General features: G+C 37.8%; 1 protein-coding gene and 1 long non-coding RNA gene across 2 annotated transcripts in view; both read right to left on the bottom strand.

Moving 5' to 3' along the window:
- Nucleotides 1-22,753, bottom strand: part of LOC118814056 (sialoadhesin-like) — a 96,044-nt gene that overhangs the window by 25,367 nt on the left and 47,924 nt on the right. The window lies entirely within an intron of this gene.
- Nucleotides 7,195-7,507, bottom strand: LOC118813403. The gene is made up of 2 exons (XR_005007640.1): nucleotides 7,446-7,507; nucleotides 7,195-7,338 (listed from the first exon to the last, which is right to left on the bottom strand). It is a non-coding gene; the product is annotated as an uncharacterized LOC118813403 (long non-coding RNA).

Here is a 22,753-nt window from a genome sequence, read left to right on the forward strand (position 1 = left end):
ACTTGTAAATACATGGTGCTGCTGCATGAAACAAACTTTTAGACAAGACGAAATGTTAAAAACACCCAATTACAGTTTAATTCTGTTGACTTGATTAATGTCTGTTCATTTGATGTACAAATTTATAGGGTGATTGTAGGCTGGTGCCACTGCTGAACAAGGTGTGAGTGAGGTTCCTTCTCCAGCCAATGTAAAGGCCTTTATTCACAGAGCACAATTTATTCAGGTGATTTTTTGGAAATCAATAAATTACTTACAACACATGATGAACTGATCATAGTTTTCTTTATCTTTAATAATTGTATTAAATTAAGAATAATGCACACTAAAAAGACAAAAATATTGGGACATCTATGGGAGCTTTTATGATATCCCATTCTAAATCCATAAGCATTAATATGGAGTTGGTCCCTTTTGCAGCTATAACAGCTTCCACTCTTCTGAGAAGCTTTCTACAAGATTTTGAAGTGTGTCTGTGGGAATTTTTACCCATTTATCCAGAAGAGCATTTGTGAGGACACTGATGTTGGACGAGAGGGCCTGGCTCACAATCTCCGTTCTAGTTCATCCCAAAGGTGTTTAGTAGGGTTGAGGGCTCTGTGTGGGACAATCAAGTTCTTCCACACCAAACTCACCCAACCATGACTTTATGGACCTTGCTTTGTGCACTGGGGTTCAGTCATGCTGGAACAGAAAAGGGTCTTCCCCAAACTGTTCTCACAAAGTTGGAAGCATACAATTTTACAAAATATCTTGATAAAGCATTAAGATTTCCCTAGAGCTAAGGGGTCTAGGCCAACCCCTGAAAAACAACCCCATAGCATTATCCCTCCTCCACCAAACTTTACAGTTGGCACAGTGCAATCATGCAGGTGACGTTCTCCTGGATTTCACCAAACCCAGAATCGTCCATCAGGCTGCCAGATAGAGAAGTGTGATTCATCACTCCACAGAATACAAGACAGATAAGGACAGCAGGTAAAATGTGAATAAAAACAGAAAGCAGCGTTTTATAAATCTACTTCGACCTGAAGTTGAATTAAAATAGTTGCAAAGAAAGGATGTAATGCTCTACTTTATCAGTTTCACAGTTTTTTTTGTAACTAGGCTCATTCTGAAATTATTGCCTGCAACATTGTTCAAAAGAAGATGAAGAGCACTGTGAAATGTTCAAAAAACATCTTAAACAGGGGATTCAATCATGCGTGGATATAAAAGGAGCGTCAAAAAAGGCCAAAAACCACAATGGAAATCTTCTGACTTTCGACCCCTCAGACAGAACTGTATTAAAAACTGCCATGTTTCTGTGATGGAGATCACCAAATATTTTGACAAACCTTATTCAATAAACACCATCTGTCACTGCATCCACAAATGAAAGTTAAGACTGTACTACGCACAGCAGAAATGATATGTCAACTATTTCTAGAAACGCTGCTGATCTCTCTGGACTCAAGCTCAACTAAAATATATTGGTGAACAGTCGTGTATTGTGGTCTGTGAGTCAAAATTTCAGATTGTTTATGGAAATAATGAACGTTGTGTTCTCTGGGTCAAAGAAGAAGAAAAGGACTGATTGTTATCAGCATGATGTTGAACAGCAAGTGTCTGTCATGGTTGTGAGGGGTATTTGTGGGTAACTTGCAAATATGAAGTGTGAATGAGAGCAGAAAGGTGTGAACCTAGATAATACCTGAAGATACGAGTTTTCAGACCACAGAGGAAAGAACTGAGCGTGAGAACTGACTGCAGTGCAGAGTCCGGGGGAAAGTTCAGTCCACCACTCAGAGGCAAAGACACTAAAGCAGAGAGTCCCAGCATTACAGGTCTGCTTAGATTTTAAGGAAGGACATGAGCCTGGAAATTGGATATCAGTATTGTTCTAAATATGTGAAGAAAAGACTGTCCTGTAATAAATATGACTTTACAGCTTTACATAAACAATGTAATAAATGTGCGTTAAAAAAACATCATTATGTTTCAGGTCCTCATTTAGTTGATGTTGTCATTACTGCAATTTTATTAGAATAGAAATCAGACCACAAACACATCTCTAACTCTTCTCTGTTCTCAGGCTTCTGAGACTAAATTTGGCTGATATGTGCACAAACAATGCACTCATAGTCTACAGAAATATCATCAGTGAGATGTTTCCACAGTTTTGTATTTTTGTGTGTGAGGTTTTCTGTGTTCTGCTAATTAATCAGCTAAATATCTAATTACATTATAAATTATTAATGTGGAGGACACATTACATAGTTACAAACTACTAAGCTTTAAAATGAGTGATTTTTAACTGAAGCTCTTCACTTAAGGTGAACATCTAATAGGCTATTATGTTGAAAGTACTCAAATGTTCCACCAGCCCACAGGAAGAAATACACAGGCAACAATATTGCATCACACAGTCATCATGTTCTTTAAACCAGTCCTGATCAATGTGGCAGGACGCATTATCCTGCTAAAAGAGGCCACTGCAATCATAAAATACTGTTCCCATGAAGGGATGTACCTGGTCCGTAACAAAGTATAGGTTGGTGGCATGCGTTAAATTTACACCAACATGAATTTCTGGACCCATATTTCCGAGCAGAACATTGCCCAGAGCATCACACTCCCTCACAGTGCATCCTGTTGCCACCATGTAAACAGAGCACACATACTTGGCCATTCACATAATATTAAAGAAAATGGACCGTCTTCTATTGTTCCCTGTCCAGTTGTGACACTCACATTGTAGGCACTTGGTGGACAGGGGTTAGCACGGGCATTCTGACTGGTCTGCAGCTACACAACTCCTTATGCAGCAGTGTTGTGACACATTCCTCATATCTCCTGTAACCATCATTAAACTTTTCTGTGAGTTGTTTCACAGTAGCCCTTCTGTTAGTTCTGACCAGGCGTTGCCCTCTTTGTTGCCCTTGTACATAGATAAGTCTTTGATCAGCCTGTCACCGATCGATGGTTTCTCCCACCTCAGACCACTGTCGTTATGTACTTACACCCCACAAGTCTTGTTGTTTTGGACATGCTCTCAGTTATATGACCATAATGATTTGATCCTTCTTCAAGCAGCTCAGGTCTTCAAACCTGCCCATTTCTAACACATCCAACATGTCGACTGTGAGAACTGACTGTTTGCTAACTGTCTAACATGTCCAAGACCTTGACATGATGTTCTTAGAAGACAATCGTTTGACCTTTATGTTTGAAGAAGATTGAATAATAGACTACAATTTGTTGTTTTGATGATGTTAATGGTTTTACCGAGTCTCTATTGCACACCGGTGGAGAAGCAGTGCAGCATCACACAGCAGATTGGACAGCAGTTGTACATTTTATAGCAGTTTACATTTTATATTCAGAACATCAATTTTGATAATACCATTGATGCCATTTCCAGGACCAATGTCATCACATGGAGGTGGGGACTCTGGTCTGGATCCCTGACTCACCACACATCTCCCTGACTGAGCTGGAACGTACTGCATAGCAGTAAGTATTCAAGGGGGTACATATCAAATCTTGTTGGATTCGGGTTGAAATCAGATCACAATCCGTCAATGCCTGGTTCAAAATATGGCATTGGAGAAGGCTTAAAAGTTGAAAATGCAATGTATTCACAGGGATATATATGAATATCCACTGGTGTCAGTCACTATTGATTTCCAGGGAGAAAAACCTAGTGTTCAGGTTGTGGTTAGTCCTTGCCTTACCTATCCTCTGATTTTGGGGACAAATTGGCCACAATTTAAGATATTAGTTTAGGAAAATATAGAGGAGGGGTCCTGTGGTGGTGTGGAAGTGAGAGAAGAAATTTACATAAGGAGGTGCTGCCCACGACAAGCTATTAATTACTTACCAAGTGGCAATGGCCCCCTTGAGGTCGCACAACAAGTAAGAGAGATCGAATATGAGGTAAAATGGTCCAACTGAGGTGGTTCACTCCAGGCATACCACCTCAACCTTCTTAAACCTTGGCCCATATGCAAAAAATGAATTCCATAAAAAATAGTTTGATGATTTTGGTGTGGAGGAGTCCAAGTGGCCTGCACAGAGTCCTGACCTCAACCCCACTGAACACCTTTGGGATGAATTGGAACTTTGATTGTGAGCCAGGCCTTCTCGTCATCCCATTCCCTTCACTGTGTGCTAGCTAATTTGATAACTACAGTATGCTCAAACCATCTGACTGGATACCTTAGTTGATGTTTCATTCGGTTGTACAACAAATGTATAACTAATGATATCTTGCATAACAAACATGATTTCTTGTCAAAACAGAAACATTATTTTATTCTCATTCATTTCAAAGACACGACCAATTACTGTTTCTCTGGTGTTGGCTTAGCAACAACCAACATGACCCATTGGTTGGGTAAAAGCAACACATACTTTTTGATGAACATCCAAAGGATTAGTTTGTCCTCTGCTTTGTCATTTGTGCACCAATCATCTCCAAAAGCAACTTAAACTGAGATGCAAATGATCCAGTTATAAATATATTCTCATAAAGTTTCAGCTCATAAGTGAGGTGTGAAATTTCCAGTCTCCTTTTGCTTTTCCAAAATGAAAAATAGCCTACAAAATATTAGTGTTTTGTGAGCAGCAAAGGACACCTTTGTCACTGGGCTGTGACACAAATAAAATAACAAGCAGCTGTAGTAAAGCAGACACTGAACAGTCAACAGAGTTTCAACATGTGCCTTTAACAGTCTTTGGAAAAGAAATCAAGTCATTATTTAGCCAAATGTTGTTCTTTAGGAAATAACAGTTTGAAATATTGTTTTTCTAAAACTATTTGGTTTTATACCTGTCCAGGTTGTATCCTGCCTTCCGCCAAATGACAGCTGGGATAGGCTCCAGCACCCTCCTGTGACCCAGAAGGATAAGCAGCTTAGAAAATGTGTGTGTGTGTGTGTGTGTGTGTGTGTGTGTGTGTGTTTGGTTTTATATTTTTTAATTTCCTTAATCAAATGAAGAATAAAATGACAGGTGTTTACAAGTGTTTTTTATCAAAAATAAATACATGTTTATGTAAATATTCTCTCTTTTCTCAATGTCAGCCACGTTAGCATTATTTTTTTTTTTTCACAGGATTTGCTGTAAGTCTTGGCCATCAGAGTAGATGCTTTTATTATCATAATCTCCTCCCAGTATTTTGTGCTTTGAGAGGGAAACTCCTGTAACTGCGCAGGTAAACAGGCAATAATGGAGCAGAGCAGTGACTGACTCCTTTTGTATTATCATTTTATATTTTTAAATCGCAACATGCTGTGACTTTTTAATGTCGAAATACAGTTTACAATGGTGTAAAACATTAGTAACAAACCTATGGGAGCATCTCACTGATTACAAATCAATAAGCTATGAATAGACCTGCTCTGCACTTTATCAGTCAATCTCATGCCTAGAACACTCAGTTCTACCTGAGAGCTGAGAGAAGTTAGATGTGTTTGTGGTCTCACTTCTATTCTAGTATAACAGCAGCAATGACATCATCAACTAACGAAGAACTAAAACTCAATAATTATAGCAGACTGTTCTGATGATAGACTACTTATCAATATGTTTACTATCATACAGTGTATCTATTGCCCAGGTATAGAGTAGTGCTCCAATATGCTGGATAATTTTATTTACAATGTCATTTTAATAAAAATAGAGAAACAGTAAAACAGAGGAGAAGAAAGGAAATCAACCCTTAAATGGCCTCAGCAATCCAAGTCCTCATCTGAGAGAGAGACAATGGTCAGTGTAAGATCATATCAACTCTGGAGACACACACAGACAGCAGCACTCAGCCAGTCGCACTATGCTTTAAATAGTACATATTTTCTACCCTTCTTGTAGTGAAGTGCTAGAAAGGCCAGAAACCACAACTGCACACCTGTGACCTACATATTATTTTATGTCAACACTGTTTAGAAATGCTGCTGACATCTCTGGGCTCAAGCTCATCTTAAATGGACTGACACACCATGGAAACTACATCAAAAATCTAGACACATCATTTTACATACATGCTCCTCCTGCAGTGTGCAGTTTTTACTGTAGGCCTCATTCTGTGGAGTAGAAGAAAATGGTTGTTGTTTGTTGTGGATCTTTGGAATATTGGATGTTACTGAACAGGGATGTCAGTTCTGTGAAAACTGAACCGTCTAATAAAGTGAAAGTAGAACAAAAAAAGACTAAAAGTAGAACAAAAATCCACTTAAACCCATGTAAGCAGATGCTGCTGAATTACCCATAGAAGTTACCAGAATCTGGACAGTAAATCTAGATATTTCCCACGACTCAGTCACTCAGAATAGACAATCAACACAGTTCATCATTCAGATTATTCATTTTATCTTTATTGAAACAAAACAGTACGTTTTTTAGAAAGTTTACAAAAAGCAAATCTCACTTCAAGTGTGTATCAAATTTCTGAGTAAAAGATAGTTAACACACGTAAAATACAATGAACTATGAATAATGTTCAACATGTTGAACTATGAATAAAAAATACTATAAAACAATAAAAAGTGAAAAAATAATACTGCATTTACAAAGTTAAAGTAAATATTGAAAACCGCTCAGTTACTGAATTTATGAAAACAGTGTTTGTCACAGTACAAAAAGCTTAGGAAAGACAAATATCAATAAAAGTAAGTAACATGGAAACATGATTAATTAATTCTGGCCTGAATAATTTGGATGAATTTGGTATTTCTGTCTTCATTTTTATTCAGGAGCTTCATCTTTTTAAGCTAACGTGATTGTAGCTTAAAATGAATTTAATTACAAAAAGCCTTTAGATAGAACAGTTATTGTTAATATAAAGGAAAATGTTACATTACTTAATAAGTAATAGCTGCTTTAGCTGATCATAAATACCATATATACATAATATATCATAAATATTGCCAGGCATATCAGCTCGACTTAGACTGTAACAAACTGCATCACGTTCCATGTTTTCATTCATTCATTCATGTGTTTGTTTGTTTGTTTGACAGGGACACAGGAGATAAACACTGTCAAATACAATGCAACACATGTAATGTATCCACTCTGCTCAGTGAGCTGCTTCAGGGGGATTTTAGCTCCTTTTCTGTTCTGTCAGATGAACTAAAAGACTACTAGAACTGCACTGACTGACACACACAGCATAGATGAACAGTTGGATGTTGAGATGTTATTTAAAGCCTCTTTTTCTGACCTGTCATATTGAGTAATCTCTAATTGGGTGTTAAAGCACATTAAAATATATATAATGTAAAATCCTGGTATTCACTCAGCAAGATGCTCCAGCTTCCATCACTGCTTATGTTCTGTTCTCCTCATCAGGTTCAGCTGTGAAAAACACAGTGATCAACATTTCACTTTAATCTTTCAACAGATTTTATATAGTAGTAATAAACACTACTGACACTTTGAAGAAACACAGAGGGAGTTTTTACCTTGAGCTCTGTAACATTTGACCCCCAGCACAATGGACACCAGCAAATATGGAGACGCTGCCATGAAACTACTGAGCAGACTGAGCGCTGAGACTGGAGCTCCTGAACTGGACAAACCTGATACACACAACAAAATCACTGTAATGAAGAAGAGAAACTACTGTTGAACACATTTTAATCAAAATAAAAATGCTAATTATTATATATTTCGTGTTGAAAGCAGCAGACCTCTGACTGAGATCCAGCTCTTTGGTGACTCTCCTTTCTCTGGGTGTTTACAGTGGTAGAGACCTTCATCTGACTTTGAGACAGTACGGATGATCATCTCTCCTGTAGTCTGGGTCTGGAGCAGTGATCCATCTTTATAGAAATCAGCTGTGAGGTTTGAGGGCTTTGTGGAGCGAAATAAACAGCGGAGAGTCAGAGAATCTCCCTCAGTCGCAGGATGGACAGGACTGTCCAGAATCACATCACCATCTGTAGGAGAGAGTGAGACAGTAGAGAAAACAGAAAGTGTGGAGAACTCAGTAATGATCTGAACACAGAGACCCCCATCATCAGTGAATATTAGAGACAGCGTAGTAAAGAAGAAGGAATGCAGACTTTTCCTTCCCGGATGGTAAAATATTTTCAAGTATTTAAGATAAAAAACAAACAAAAAAAATAACATAATTTGGTAAAGAATGGCTACAATTCAGCATGATAATGCTTCATACTTGGTTAACATGTTCTGTGAATCTTCTTTACAAATTTTACTTTTTTTTTTTAAATTACAAATTACAATTTTTTGTGTCTCTGTGATGTTTGTGGTATGTTTGTGTGGTGTTTTGTATCTTTATGGACATCATGGTGTTTGGAGGATGGCTGTTCTTGACAAGATGGTTGTGACTAACAGAAGCAGTTAATTACGCAAATCTCCACACTGTCCTACCAGACACGGCGGTGTGGTCATTTGTTGTCATTGTGAAACTGGGTGAAAGTGACTTTGTGGAGATTATTTGAATGAAAGTGACTGTTACAGATTTAATTAGTCTGTATTTAGTCTCTTGTGATTAACATTTACCAGTAACATTGTGTTTATTTGATAGTGAATGAATCCAAGTTTCCATTATAATAGTTGCTCTATGTAATGATGATTATGTTGTTAATAATGAATTTTTTATATTTAAATTTAAATTTTTGGTCTTCTTTGCTTGTTTTTAACTATGAGTTCTTTTTGGACTTCTCATTATTTTTGACCATCTGGGCTCTGTCACATGACAGAAATTCTGAATGGGTGCTTTTGATACCTTTCAAAATTTTTCATTTCATGTCTAGCTCCACCCACCCCTATCACTAAGTGAAACACTCAACCAGCTCAGAGATCTCACTCTTACTGATTCTGTCTTTCACTTGGAGGAAACTTCAGTTTGATTTCAGGGTGTGGTCACACTTCTTTGATTTAAATAATCTTGTAACCTTCTGGTGTAATTGCTATGTTAGTGTGGTTTGTTAGAGAACACTGCCATGATGCAGGCCCTCTGTGGAGTTCTTTTTCAGTCCACTTCTAATCAAACTGTGGTGCAGTTTGTTTAAAATATGAATGCAAAACAGATCAAACACTAGATGAACCACCACCTCGTCTCTGCAGATCTTCTTTGGTACATACAACAGAAATCTTCTGATGCACATTTAACTGTTAATGATAGAAATAAAGTGAGAAAGACAATTTTGTGAGATATACCCACACACACACACACACAGCATATTATCAAAATGCTAATTAAATTGTATATTTACAACTGCATTTCCTCATCATTGTGCTCCAGTTCTGCCAAAATTAAAATCTATCTGCAACCCAGTTTGCAAATCTATTGTAGCTGTTAACGAGGTGCTCCTGTCAATCAAACGCTGTGGGCAGGACGTCGGGAGGGAGGTTTTAGTGTAGGGTGTGTTTTAAGAGGAAGTGACAAAAATGTCTCAATTTTAGAGGTACTGGCACAGAGCTAGACACTTGTTTAGAAAATTTAAGCAGTGGTAGCAACGGTTGCTAGGGATATGTTTACACTCTCTAAGCAGGCTGAGGACAATTCTCTCAAAAGTTCCTGTTGTTTTGTGTAGAAGTGATTTTCTAACCTATTAGGAAAGCTTATGGCTGTCACAGGCACCAATGTCCATCACACTGTGACCAGTTTCGAGCAGGAACACAGGTCGTGGAGCAGAGCTAGTTCAGACCTGCAAAGGTGCCCTTTTACCTGACCTATGAGACATGTAAACTATTTTCAGTTGCTGCATAATCAGACCTGACATCCCAGTACTCCCACTACAATCCTCAATCCTTTAAAATGGTTTGCTTCATCTGTCAGTCTAATAATAAACAGATCTATACAGAACAGAACTAAGAACAAGCAAACAGTATTTAAAATTATAGATAATACTATTATTATTTTTATCAGCTGCATCAGGATCATTTAAACTGGCTTTCCCAGATTTCTGTTTATACATTCTCACAAATGAAATATTATTTATACTATGGCTACACTTAATACTTGATCATTATTATTTACTGAGAGTTGTGCTTCCTTATTGCCCAGTATGCCCAGCTAGTCAACATTTTAAATTCAGTGTTTAATCAATAATCAATGTCAATTTGTTGTTGTTGTTTAATTTTGGAAGAGCTGGAGTGCAAACATCATGAAATCCACATTCAAATGAGCCATTGCTATTCTGTTTTTCACATGTCAGAATCAGAACATTAAGACAATGAAAATCAAATGTCAAAAGAATTTTGCTTTTCCGTGTAAAAACTTTCAACCATTAAACATGGAAATGCAAATTAAAATACAGATTTTTCAATTGAATTTGAATTGTATTCTGATGCTTTCCTCCATTCCCGCTGCCACTGCCTCCCAACCTCTGGACTACTTTACCCAGAACACCGCACATGAATCTACACCGGTCTGCCTCACCTGACTACTGATTTACCACACCTGCTCCTTGTGTCTTGTACCTTGTAAGTTTATTATATAAGTCCTGGCTTTAGCTCAGGTTCTTTGTGAAGTATTGTCTTTTTTCCAGATCAATACTGAGCCTTCTAAACTGTCTGTTTGCTTTACCGTGTTTGACCATTGCCTTGTTTGATTTCCGACCTTGTCTTTGGTGTTGTCTTTTCAGTTTTGTTGTATTTTCTGGATTGACTTTGTTTCTGAATTTTGAACATTGCTATTTGGGCTTCACACATGGTTACTGTTTTCATGATCTGACTTTTGACTTTGGACTGGCTGACCTTGATGTTGGATCCTCCTTTTGTTGATAAACCCATTTTACTTAAGTGTGGCCTGTGAACATCTGAATTCTGTTCGAGCCTGTATCTTAACCAATGCACGCTCAAATGAGAAATGCAGATAATAACATTAATGCAGTAAATACACAATGTAATTGCATTTACTTGTATTTAATTTAAAAAAAAGTCCAGAATTTTCTACCACACATTTAACTGTTAATGGAAGAGACAAAATGAAACAGACGCCACACTCACCTGATACAGTCAGTGTAACAGCTTCACTGGTGTGTGGGTATATTCGGCCTGTTGACTGTGTTCCCTTACAGGTATAAACACCTGCATGAGACTGATCCACATTAGAGATTTCATATTTCTTCCTTTTAGCATCTCTGAGAAGATTATTATTCTTATACCATTCATAATTCCAGTGATCTCCACTTTCTATTTCACATGTCAGAGTGACTCTCTCTCTGATGAACACATGATCAGCTGGCTGGACTTTCACTGTAGCTTTTGGTCTCTCTGTTCAAAGATGATAAACACTTTTAAAACTTATACACTCTCTCTGAACGTGCATGACAGTATTCAAAAACATTCACTCTCTATTAGTTTACAAAGAGAGTTTTATTCCAGATGTGTTTTCTGGAGTTGGTTACTAGGACATTAAATTTTATGAGGTGTTATCAGCCTCTACTAGGCTGAAAGGCTCATATGAGTGTTTTGGATTTTTTTTTGTGTGTCCTCATGTCAAAACAGAATTTCAAAAATGTGTGAATGAGAATTTCTTGGAAAATAGAGAGAAAAATATTATTTTAAGGGTATCCAGATATGTGTGGATGAAATCTGAGTTTAAAAAAAAAAAAAACTTAAAGCGAGTCTTTCAAAAAGGAAAGAAGCCATAACAAAGAAAAATGTGGACACACTAAACACAGAACAATTTGAGATTGTATTTAGTTGTAGAGGCCTCTTTGTACCTTTCTGTTAAATGTGTGTTTTGCTTTTTTCCAACACAGAAAAGTTATAGCTTGTAGGCTTATTTTATGGCTGTTTTGACCGGAAATGAAGCAAATGAGCGGAAGTCTCTGATGAGCTTTGCACAGTGCTGTACATTAACTCAACGAGACTCCTGAGATTCTGCGTTTTTTTGTATAAGACACTATGATGTTTTATACTTGTAATGCACATCTACAGTTTAAACTCCTACAGAGAGAAATAAAGTACGAAAGACTCCACACTCACCTGATACAGTCAGTGTAACAGCTTCACTGGTGTGTGTGTATATTCGGCCTGTTGACTGTGTTCCCTTACAGGTATAAACACCTGCATGAGACTGATCCACATTAGAGATTTCATATTTCTTCCTTTTAACATCTCTGAGAAGATTATTATTCTTATACCATTCATAATTCCAGTGATCTCCACTTTCTATTTCACATGTCAGAGTGACTCTCTCTCTGATGAACACATGATCAGCTGGCTGGACTTTCACTGTAGTTTTTGGTCTCTCTGTTCAAAGATGATAAATACTTTTGAAACTTTTACAGTCTTACTGAACATGCAGGACAGTATTCAACAACATTCACTCTCTGTAAGTTTACAAAGAGAATTTTATTCCAGGTGTGATTTCAAGTCAATCTCTACTACTCTTTTGCATCTTCCACTTTCTTACTGTGGACAAACTCTAATAAACTTTCCACATGAAATTGAACTATTGACTTCGGTGTTCATGAAATGAGCTGCATGAGTTCATTGAGACTTAAGATACAATGGATGGTTTATGCTGGATTGAGTAATTCAGATGCATTCCCAAAACGTGTTATGTATAAAACTGGTGCATGAACCTAATCATGCAGTCTCTGGGCCGCTTGCATGTAAAAACCCAAGATGTGCTTCTCTCTATGCATACGCATTTGAGGGAGAGCCGCAAAAAACAGAAGAAGATGGAAGTGCAACTGGTTATACATCCATAAATTTGCTTTATAGTCTCAAAAGACGTGTTGCTAAGTGCAGATACAGTCTAGAACAGAGGTCTTTAAATTTGGACCCTGAATCCAGTTTCCAGTCCTGGATATTGTATCTCTGCCATGAACTTCTAGAAATTAAAACGTTACATATAGCCTGTGGGTTCAGCCATGTCTGCTCACTGAGAGTCTGGCAGGTCATGTCATGGATTTCCATGGAAAACACTTTGTGTAAAAATTTCACAACTGAACTCCAAACACATACAATTATTGATATTCATTTGTTTCCCCAACTTCTGCATTGCCCCTTAAATACATAGTTTAACTCCCTTTTGGTTGCTAATATCTACTTGGGCTAAGATGCTATTTTACCTGGGTAAAACACCAACACCACCAGGAATTATATTTTAGTTCAAATCAAGTTTTTTTTAACGTGAATTATTAGGAGTGTAACAATACATTGTGCCACAATACATTGTGATGCAAAAATGTAACAATGTGTATCTAATGCAGTTGCATTATTTGAACACCAGAGGGTGCAACCTATTTTACCCACGCCAGCACATCATAAGTCATGCTCCCATATGCCACGGTCTTCAGCCTCATCAATAGTCTTTCAACTTCTTCCGTTCTGCAATGGAAACTCATGAAGGTGATTTTGAGATTAAGGATGCTCCATTGGGTTTAAAATCTGAGGTGGCAACATTTTGGTTTCCCCGTTTCCCGAAAAACAAAAACTATGGCTAAACAGAAACTGCTACAGATCCCACTGCATAAACTCGTCATGGATGTCATCACACAATGGAACAGCTTGCTTGAAATGCTTGAACACTGTCTTAAACAACAAGCAGCCATAACCACAGCTCTTGTGAGTACGTAGGTACGTCAAAATGCCTGTGAAATCGATACTCTGGACGGCTCTGACATCACTGATGCCAAGGATATTGTGAAACTTCTGAAACCTCTGAAAACAGCTACCACTGTGCTGTCCAACGAAGAGAACCCTCATTATGCCACTGAAGCACATGACTGAGCAAAGTATGGAACCCAGCAAGGAAGACTCTGCTACCATGGCTAACATTAAGAGAGCCATACTGAAAGACATCTGGAGCAGGTACACTGCGGAACACGATTATCTGCTGGAGAACACGGCACTGGATCCCAGATTTCGAGCTCTACCCCATCTACACTGTGAGCAGTGTGAAGCTGTTTTTCACAGGCTGAAGAACAAAGCTGTCCAGCTGCAGTGCAAAGAGGTATTTGTGTAGTTTCCAATTCTCTGTGCGTGTATGTCTGGGATTTCAAGATTTAAAACTCAATTTAGATGTATGTATGAGGGAACATACATTTAAAAAAGGAAGTAGATAACTCTGTGACACTATACATACATGTGTAATGATTTTTAGTGTAGTTATAGCTGTAGCTAAACAGCAGCACAAACCAACAGTGGGAAAGAGGCATAAATTGAAATGTACAGAAAAGAACCTCCTATTCCACTGACCAGCTGTACTCTCAAGTGGTGGAAAGAAAATTGTCAGTGGTACCCACTGCTCTCCCCTGTGCCAAAGCATATCTCTCAATTCCTGCTACTTCTGTTTCAAGTGAATGAGTGTTTTCAACAGCAGGATGCTTTGTAAGTAAAGATATCTCAGCTTCTGCCTAAAAATGTGGACATGCTGATTTTTCTGAAAAAAAATTGTCTGTATTGTAGGTTAGAAATGTAGGCTAAGACTTAATTTATCAAAGGCTGAGCTAAGCCCAGTGGTGGGCTTGTTTATGTTGATTTTTAATTTAAGATAGCATTTAGTTATTTAAATTTGGTGAAACTGCTACAACAACACATTTTGTTGCAGTAGCACAACTTCTGCCTTTTCTATAAATTCTTTAAATTGCAGGAGACTAAAGATTCGTTTTGTTTAAATTAAATATACATTTATTACATTTTGTATAGGAAAAGTACACACACAGAGACACACGCACACAGATTTTCTGACAGAGCTTATCCTTTTGGGTCGTGGGGGCTGCTGGAGCCTATCTCAGCAGTCACTGGGCAGAAGGCAGGAAACACCCTGGACAGGTTGCCTGTTTTGTGCATTATGCATTGTTTTGCATTGTTTACACTTCAGAAATAAAAAAGTCATTTATAATTTTTGTTCATTCAAATGTTGTTTAAAATATAAGAAAATCGAATCGTGAACTCAGTATCATGAATCGAATCGTGTCGTGAGCAGAGTGTATCATTACACCCCTGTTAATAATAAGAGCTTTGAGTGGCTAATTATGGCACACGTGAAGGAATTTATTCCAACACTGGACCCCCAACAACATGCCTACAGGCAAAATGGCACTATTGAGGAATCACTTAAAATCCCCTTAAAATCCCAGTTCCATCCACCTGACCTTATGACACTTGGACAACAAGGACACTTAGAATACTGTTCATCAACACTATCATACCCAGGAAGCTAGACAGGAAAGTCCTCTCGCTTGGACTAAGCTCATCTCTCTGTAACTGGGTTCTAGATTTCTTAAGTAACAGACCTCAGACAGTCATGATCCAGAACAGACTATCCCACTGCATCACTCTGAACACTGGAGCCTTTTGAAGTTTACTGATGACACTACAATCACATCCCTAACAATGATACACAGCTTACAGAGAGGTAGTTCTGGTGTGAAGGCAACAATCACTCTGAATGTAACCAAGACAAAAGAGATGATTGTAGACACCCCACACCCCTCAGCACATCAGCGGTACAGCTGTGGAAACAGTGCACAGCTTCAAGTTCCTGGGAGAGCACATTATTTACAATCTCTCCTAAACCTCCTCTTTAGTGAAGAAGGCACAGCAGCTCCTCTACTTCCTACGGAGACTGAAAAGGCACAGCCTGTGCACACCAGTCCTGTACAGAAGCATCACAGAGAGCATCCTGACCTGCAGCATCACTGTCTGGTATGGAAGCTGCTTTGTCTCAGACAGGAAAGCACTGCAGTGGGTAGTTAAAACTGACCAGTCCATCACTGGGTCAAACTTTCCTGTCAAGCACATTTACACTAAACAGTGTAAAACAAGAGCGTGCAGCATCAGGAAGGATCCCTCTGATCCATCACATAGACTGTTTACATCACTCTTATCTGGAAGGAGGCTACAGGGCATTCAGCCCATGTTGGCCAGACTCAGAAAACAGTTTCTTCCTGCAGGCAGTCAGATTGCTGAACAAACCTACCTGATGGACCTTTGAACAATCTTATTGGACTGCTACCTCAGCCACACTACTCACTTTCATCTGTTTCGCTTTACCTTTGTCAGCAATTCGCTATCTGGCCACCAGAGGTCTCTCTCCAGAGTATTAGCCCTGTTCCCAGAATCAAGACACCTGCACCTCATCATCTCCCTAATCAGTCACACCTTAAATACTCCTCCACTTCAGCCAATCTGTGTGAAGTGTTGTCAGTTCTTTTGAGTTGGACTACTGAGCATTTGTTTGTCTGTCTCTCTGGTATTTTGAACTTCTGTCTGACCTCTTGGAATCTGCTTTTGCTCTGTCTGCCTGGCCTTTTGGACTAATTCTCTGTTATGACCTTTTTGCTATGAGTTTTGGACTGCCCTATTGTTAATAAATCTGCACATGGATCCTTCACAAGTTTCTGAATGTGCTTCATCACAACCTTCTGCACTCAGATACATTACTGTGAAACTTCACTCACTTTATATATGCAGTCAGTTTAATCTGTACTTTCTCTGCAGTTTAATTAATCTTTGTGGTTGAGATACCAAACACTTGATAATTGTCAGTGCACTGAAAAAAAATTCATGTACAACTATTATTGCAGCTGTGGATCAACAGATGGTCTGTTTACTTTATTGTCCAGTGCTCAATGGTTGTGAAGTTGTAGTTATTATACATTGTGCAGAAGAATTTACTGTATAATGTTTGTATAGTTTGTCTGTATTTACTGTACTCTTGTTTGTTTGCTGCTGTCCTATGTTAAATGTACATTTCCTTTCTCTCTCAAAATGTGTGATCAAAAGAAATGACAATAAAGCTGACTTTGACTAAAGTGACATAAAGTGTTCATCCTTTGAAACATCTACATGTCCAAGCATGAATTGTTTCATTTGTGAAACTGAATGTCAGTCAGTTCATTATTATTATTACTATTATTATTACAATTATATAAATGCACTTCTATATATAAATTAGCGGGCGAAGCCTAAAGACTAAACTCGGAAAAAATGGAAGCTGTAAATACGGCAAAGAGCAGCACACTAAATGATTAAAGATTAAAAGATTCTGTGTAATTTTTTGTTAAAAACATTTTCTACTTTTTTCCTCAATCCACAAAAATGCATAGCTTGTAGGTCAACTTTTTGACTGTTTTGACTGGAACTGAAATAAATTAACGGCCTCTGACTTTTACACATAACTTCTGACAATTTAAACTTCTGAAATACTCTGCATTTTAAAGAGAAATTTTCTGATATGTTTAGCTCAGGATGATGTTTTCATGATACCAATGCACTGTAAACTCTTAATGAGAGAAATAAAGTGAGACAGACGCCACACTCACCTGATACAGTCAGTGTAACAGCTTCACTGGTGTGTGTGTATATTCGGTCTGTTGACTGTGTTCCCTTACAGGTATAAACACCTGCATGAGACTGATCAACATTAGAGATTTCATATTCCTTCCTTTGAGCATCTCTGAGATTATTATTCTTATACCATTCATAATTCCAGTAATCTCCACTTTCTATTTCACATGTCAGAGTGACTCTCTCTCTGATGAACACATGATCAGCTGGCTGGACTTGCACTGTAGCTTTTGGTCTCTCTGTTCAAAAATGACAAATACTTGTAATGTATATGGAGGATTCTACAGAACTAAAACAAAACCCACTTAGACTTTAGACTAAAACCATTTTGCCTTGAATGACCCTATAGGTTAATTATGTTTATTTTATTAGAACAAATGAATGAAAATTCTACCACCCCAAATTCCAAAAAAGTTGGGACACAGTGTAAAATGTAAATAAATGTAAATATAAACAGAATGCAATGATTTGCAAATCTCATAGACCCATGCTCTGTTCACAATAGAACACAGAACACATATCAGATGTTGAAAGTAAGACATTTTACCATTTCATGAAAAATATTAACTCATTTAGAACTTGTTGGCAGCAACACGTCTCAAAGTTGGGACAGGGACAACAAAAATGCTGGAAAAGTAACTGGTACTAATAAAAAACAGCTGGAGGAGCAATTTTCAACTAACTCACATTACTGGGTATAAAAAGAACATTTTAGAGAGTTAGAGTCTCAGAAGCAAAGATGGGCAGAGGTTCACCAATCTGCAAAAAACTGCATCTAAAAAAAACATACATCATCTAAACTGCTTATCCTTCTGGGTCGCGGTGGGGTGCTGGAGCCTATCCCAGCTGTTATTGGGCGGAAGGCAGGATACACCCTGGACAGGTCGCCAGTCCGACATACACATTCACACCTAGGGGCAATTTATCGTGTCCAATGAGCTTAACTGCATGTTTTTGGACTGTGGGAGGAAACCGGAGTACCTGGACGAAACCCACGCAGACACGGGGAGAACATGCAAACTCCACACAGAAACGACCCTGGTCGCCCGGGCAGGAATCGAACCCAGGCCATTCTCGCTGTGAGGCAACAGCGCTACCCACTGCGCCACCGTGCTGCCCCCTAAAAAAAAAAAACAATTTCAGAAAAATGTTCCTCACCATAAAATTGGGATGACTTTGGATATCCCACCATCTACAGTATATAATATCATCAAAAGATTAAGAGTAGAAATCCCTGTACACAAGCGACAAGGCCATTGGTCAATATTGGATGCTCGTAATCTTTAGGACCTCAGGCAGCACTGCATCACTGGAACACTTCCAGAAATCATTGTCTGCGAACACAGTTCGCTGTGTAATCCAGAAATGCAAGTTAAAGCTGTATTATGCAAAGAAGAAGCCTTATGTCAACACGCCGCTGTCTTCTCTGGGCCAAAGTTCATTTAAAATGGACTGAGGCAAAACGGAAAATTGTTTTGTAGTCAGATGAATCAAAAAAGAGTTCCTGCGGACTCAAGAGGAGAGGGACCATCCAGCTTGTTATCAGTGCACATCTCTGATGGTGTGGGGTTGCATTAGTGCCTATGGTGTGGGCAGCTTACACATCTGGAAAGGCATTATCAATGCTGAACAGTATATAGAGGTTTTAGAACAACATATGCTCCCATCCAGACAGAGTCTCTTTCAGGGAAGGCCTTGTATATTTCAGAAAGACAGTGCTAAACCACATTCTGCATCCATCACAACAGCATGGCTTCGCAGAAGGAGAGTCTGGGTGCTGAACTGGCCTGTCTGCAGTCCAGATTATTGACGAACAGAAAACATTTGGCGCATCATGAAATGAAAAATCTGGCAAAAAGGACCCAGAACTGCTGATCAGCTAGAATCCTACATCAGACAAGAATGGGGCAACATTCCTCTCCCAAAACTCCAGCATTTGGTCTCCTCACTTATCAGACGTTTACAGATTGTTGTTAATAGAAGAGGGGATGCTACACAATGGTAGACGCGGCCCTGTCCCAACTATGAGATGCGTTGCTGCCGTGAAGTTCTAAATTTGTTAATATTTTTCATGAAATGGTAAAATGTCTCACTTTCAACATCTGATATGTGTTCTGTGTTCTGTTGTGAGTGAAATATGGGTCTATGAGATTTGCAAGTCATTGCATTCTGTTTTTATTTACATTTTACACAGCTTCACAAAGTTTTTGGAATTTGGGGTTGTATTTTATCGCTAACATAACATTTGCAACACTACTAAAACTTTACTAAATGATTGAGTAGTGACTCTTTTGTTAGTTTTGACTCTGCTAGTCAGTACATGGCTATCAAACACAGCTTTGAACAACTGTACACAGAAAATCATAATTTTTTAAAACACAAAAAATTAGTTAATGCAAATATATATACAGTCTCACTTCCTGTTCTAAAATGTAGGGGTGTGGCTTTTTGAATAGAGTTTTTTACCCTCAAATTTATCAAAATTATGTTTTAAACAAAAACACTGAGAAATGTAAATAGTATTTTATTTATATTATTTTTTGGAAGTTATGATTTGGGACAGCCACCTCTCAACAGAAAGTCCCTATAAATGATGATTCTGTACATATTTAGCTCATTACTGTCTAAAATATCTTTCCAGATTTAAATAGATCAAACTATCATAATTGTAAATATCTAAGGTCTGAATGCTTGTGATAAAGTTTTTTTTTCCCTTTTTTTTTTCAAAGTTCAGTTTTGTTGAATTAATTTGGTAAACAAATTTGCTAGAATGATCCATATAACGATTCATGGAATTATTTTGAAACTTTGTGGGTTCTTGTGAAATAATTTTATATTTTTTTACACAGTCATTATAAAATCAAGTCATTAAAAAAAAAGAAATCAGAAAACATGACATACCTCTCACTGTAATCCTGATGGGATCACTGTCCTCTGACTGATAGTCTTCCTTCTTTGCTAAACACGTATACTCTGCTTCTCCTGGATTAGACACTGTTATACTGTATGTGTTCAGATGATGTTGTTTTATATACTGAGAGTCTTTCCTCCAGAAAAAGTACCAGTCAGTAGACTGATACGGCGGCTCACAGCTCAGAGTAACTGTGTCTCCAGTATAGACTGAGCTCTGAGGATCCACACTCAGTCTGGGTTTACCTGTTTATATAAAATGATGAGGTCAGCAGAGTCTTTACTCTTTATAATATAAGAAGTACTTAATCATCCTAATCACATGATTTGAGATTAATGAGATTAATATTTCTATGTTCTATGAAAGTATTTGTTCAGTCAGACTGCGCTTTACCTTCTGATGTATCTTCTTTAAGAACTCTTTTACATTTTTAAACTATGATGCATTAACAATATTATCTTAAATTACAATTTGAAGTGTACTACTTATAAAATATGTGTTATTGATCATGAATTTACTTATTTGGAACTCTCGTCTACAGAGCCATAACCAAGATTAAGATTTTAGTGAAGACTGTATATCAGAAATGTGACAGACTTCACACTGAATCTGAAGTTCCAGTTTCTCCATTATGCTTTCAGACCTGTTCATCACTGCTTTATGTATCTGATCAGTCCAAGTTCTAAAACAATCACTTTCTATTACTCAAGTTTACAGCATTTAAAGTGAACAAAGTCTTATTAACATTTCTTACAAAGTCCATCATTTGACATCAGCTGATGTTGTCAGTGCTTATGAAATGAACTACATGAACTCATTGTAAAATCTAAAAATTTGAAAGTTTTTTTCCTTCCATCATTCATAATTCCAGTGATCTCCACTTTCTATTTCACATGTCAGAGTGACTCTCTCTCTGATGAACACATGATCAGCTGGCTGGACTTTCACTGTAGCTTTTGGTCTCTCTGTTCAAAGATGATAAATACTGTTGTAATGTAAATATGGAGTTTTATTCCAAAATGCTGTATATCTGCTCATAACAAATTTGAATATAACAATTTTTTTGAAAAAAAAAAGACTTCTGAGCTGACTCAGCTACATCACTGGAAATAATCTGTACAGAAAAACATTAAAGCTAAAGTTCTGAGAGCTGAGACTGATCACAGTTCGCTCTGCTACTGAATATTTACACACCTTTCTGTGAGCTGTGTAAGGAACAAGGTTTACATTAAATGCATGCTTTGATTATATAAGACTTCCTAATTTATCTGTTTCCAATAAAGTATTTTAGAATCCCTGAAAGACTGTGCTGAGGATGTTACTGTCTAATTAAGTTCATTTAAGAGAAATGAGAGAGGGAGAGCGAGAGGCAGAGAGAGAGAAGAAGAAGAAGAGAAAGGGAGAGAGAGAGAGAGAGAGAAGATTGGGAGGTGGGAGAGGGATCAGATCAGGCCAGTCAACGACAGCGTGAAAGAATCGCTGTGCAGTGTTGATGAAGAGCCTGTATTAGACTAGATTTATAGTGTGTGTGTGTGTGTATATATATATATATATATATATATATACTATAAAGACAACATATCGCATGTTGAAAATGAGAAATTTTATTGTATTTTTTTTTTTTTTAATATATCCAGTTTTGAATTTGATGCCAACACATTCCAAAAAAGTTGAGACTGGGGCATGTTTACCTCTGTGCTTCATCACCTCTTCTTTTACACTAAGTGTTTGGGAATTGAGGAGACCAATTGCTGTAGTTTTGAAAGTGAAATGTTTTCCCATTCATGTTTGATAGAGGATTTTAGCTGCACAGTTTGGGGTCTTTTTTGTCATATTTTTCATTTCATAATGTGCCATATGTTATCAGTGGGTGACAGATCTGGACTGCAGGCAAGCCAGTTTAGCATCCAGAGTCTTTTAATATGGAGCTATGCTGTTGTAATACATACAGAATGTGGTTTGACATTGACTTGCTGAAATAATTAAGGCCTTCCCTGAAAAAGACGTTGTCTGGATGGCAGCGTATGTTGCCACAATGTGGATATATCATTCAGTATTAATGGTGCCTTCACAGATGTGCACTAATGCTCCCCTATACCATCATGAATACTGTCTTTTGCCTTGTGCGCTGATAACAAGCTGAGTGGTCTTTAGCCCGGGGGACACAGTGTGCATAATTTCCATAAAGAATTTCAAATGTTGATTTGTCGCACAACAGGACACTTTTCCACTTCGCCTCAGTCCATTTTAAATCACTTCATGCCCAGAGAAGGTGGCAGCATTTCTGGGTTGTGTTTATATATGATTTCTTCTTTGCATTTGAAGGTTTTAATTAGCATTTGTGGATGCAGCAACAAACTGTTTTCACAAACAGTGATTTTCAGATGTGATCCTGAGCCCATGCAGTGATTTCCACTACAGAATCATGTCTGTTTTTAATGCAGTGCCATCTGCGGGCCCAAAGATCACAGTAAGCAAATAGTGTTTTTTGGCATACAGAGATTTCTCCAGATTCTCTGAATCTTTTAATAATATTATGTACCGTAGATGATGAAAAACAAAAGTTCTTTGCTGTTG

Source organism: Colossoma macropomum, unplaced genomic scaffold (assembly GCF_904425465.1).
Source record: "Colossoma macropomum unplaced genomic scaffold, Colossoma_macropomum, whole genome shotgun sequence".
NCBI lineage: Eukaryota > Metazoa > Chordata > Actinopteri > Characiformes > Serrasalmidae > Colossoma > Colossoma macropomum.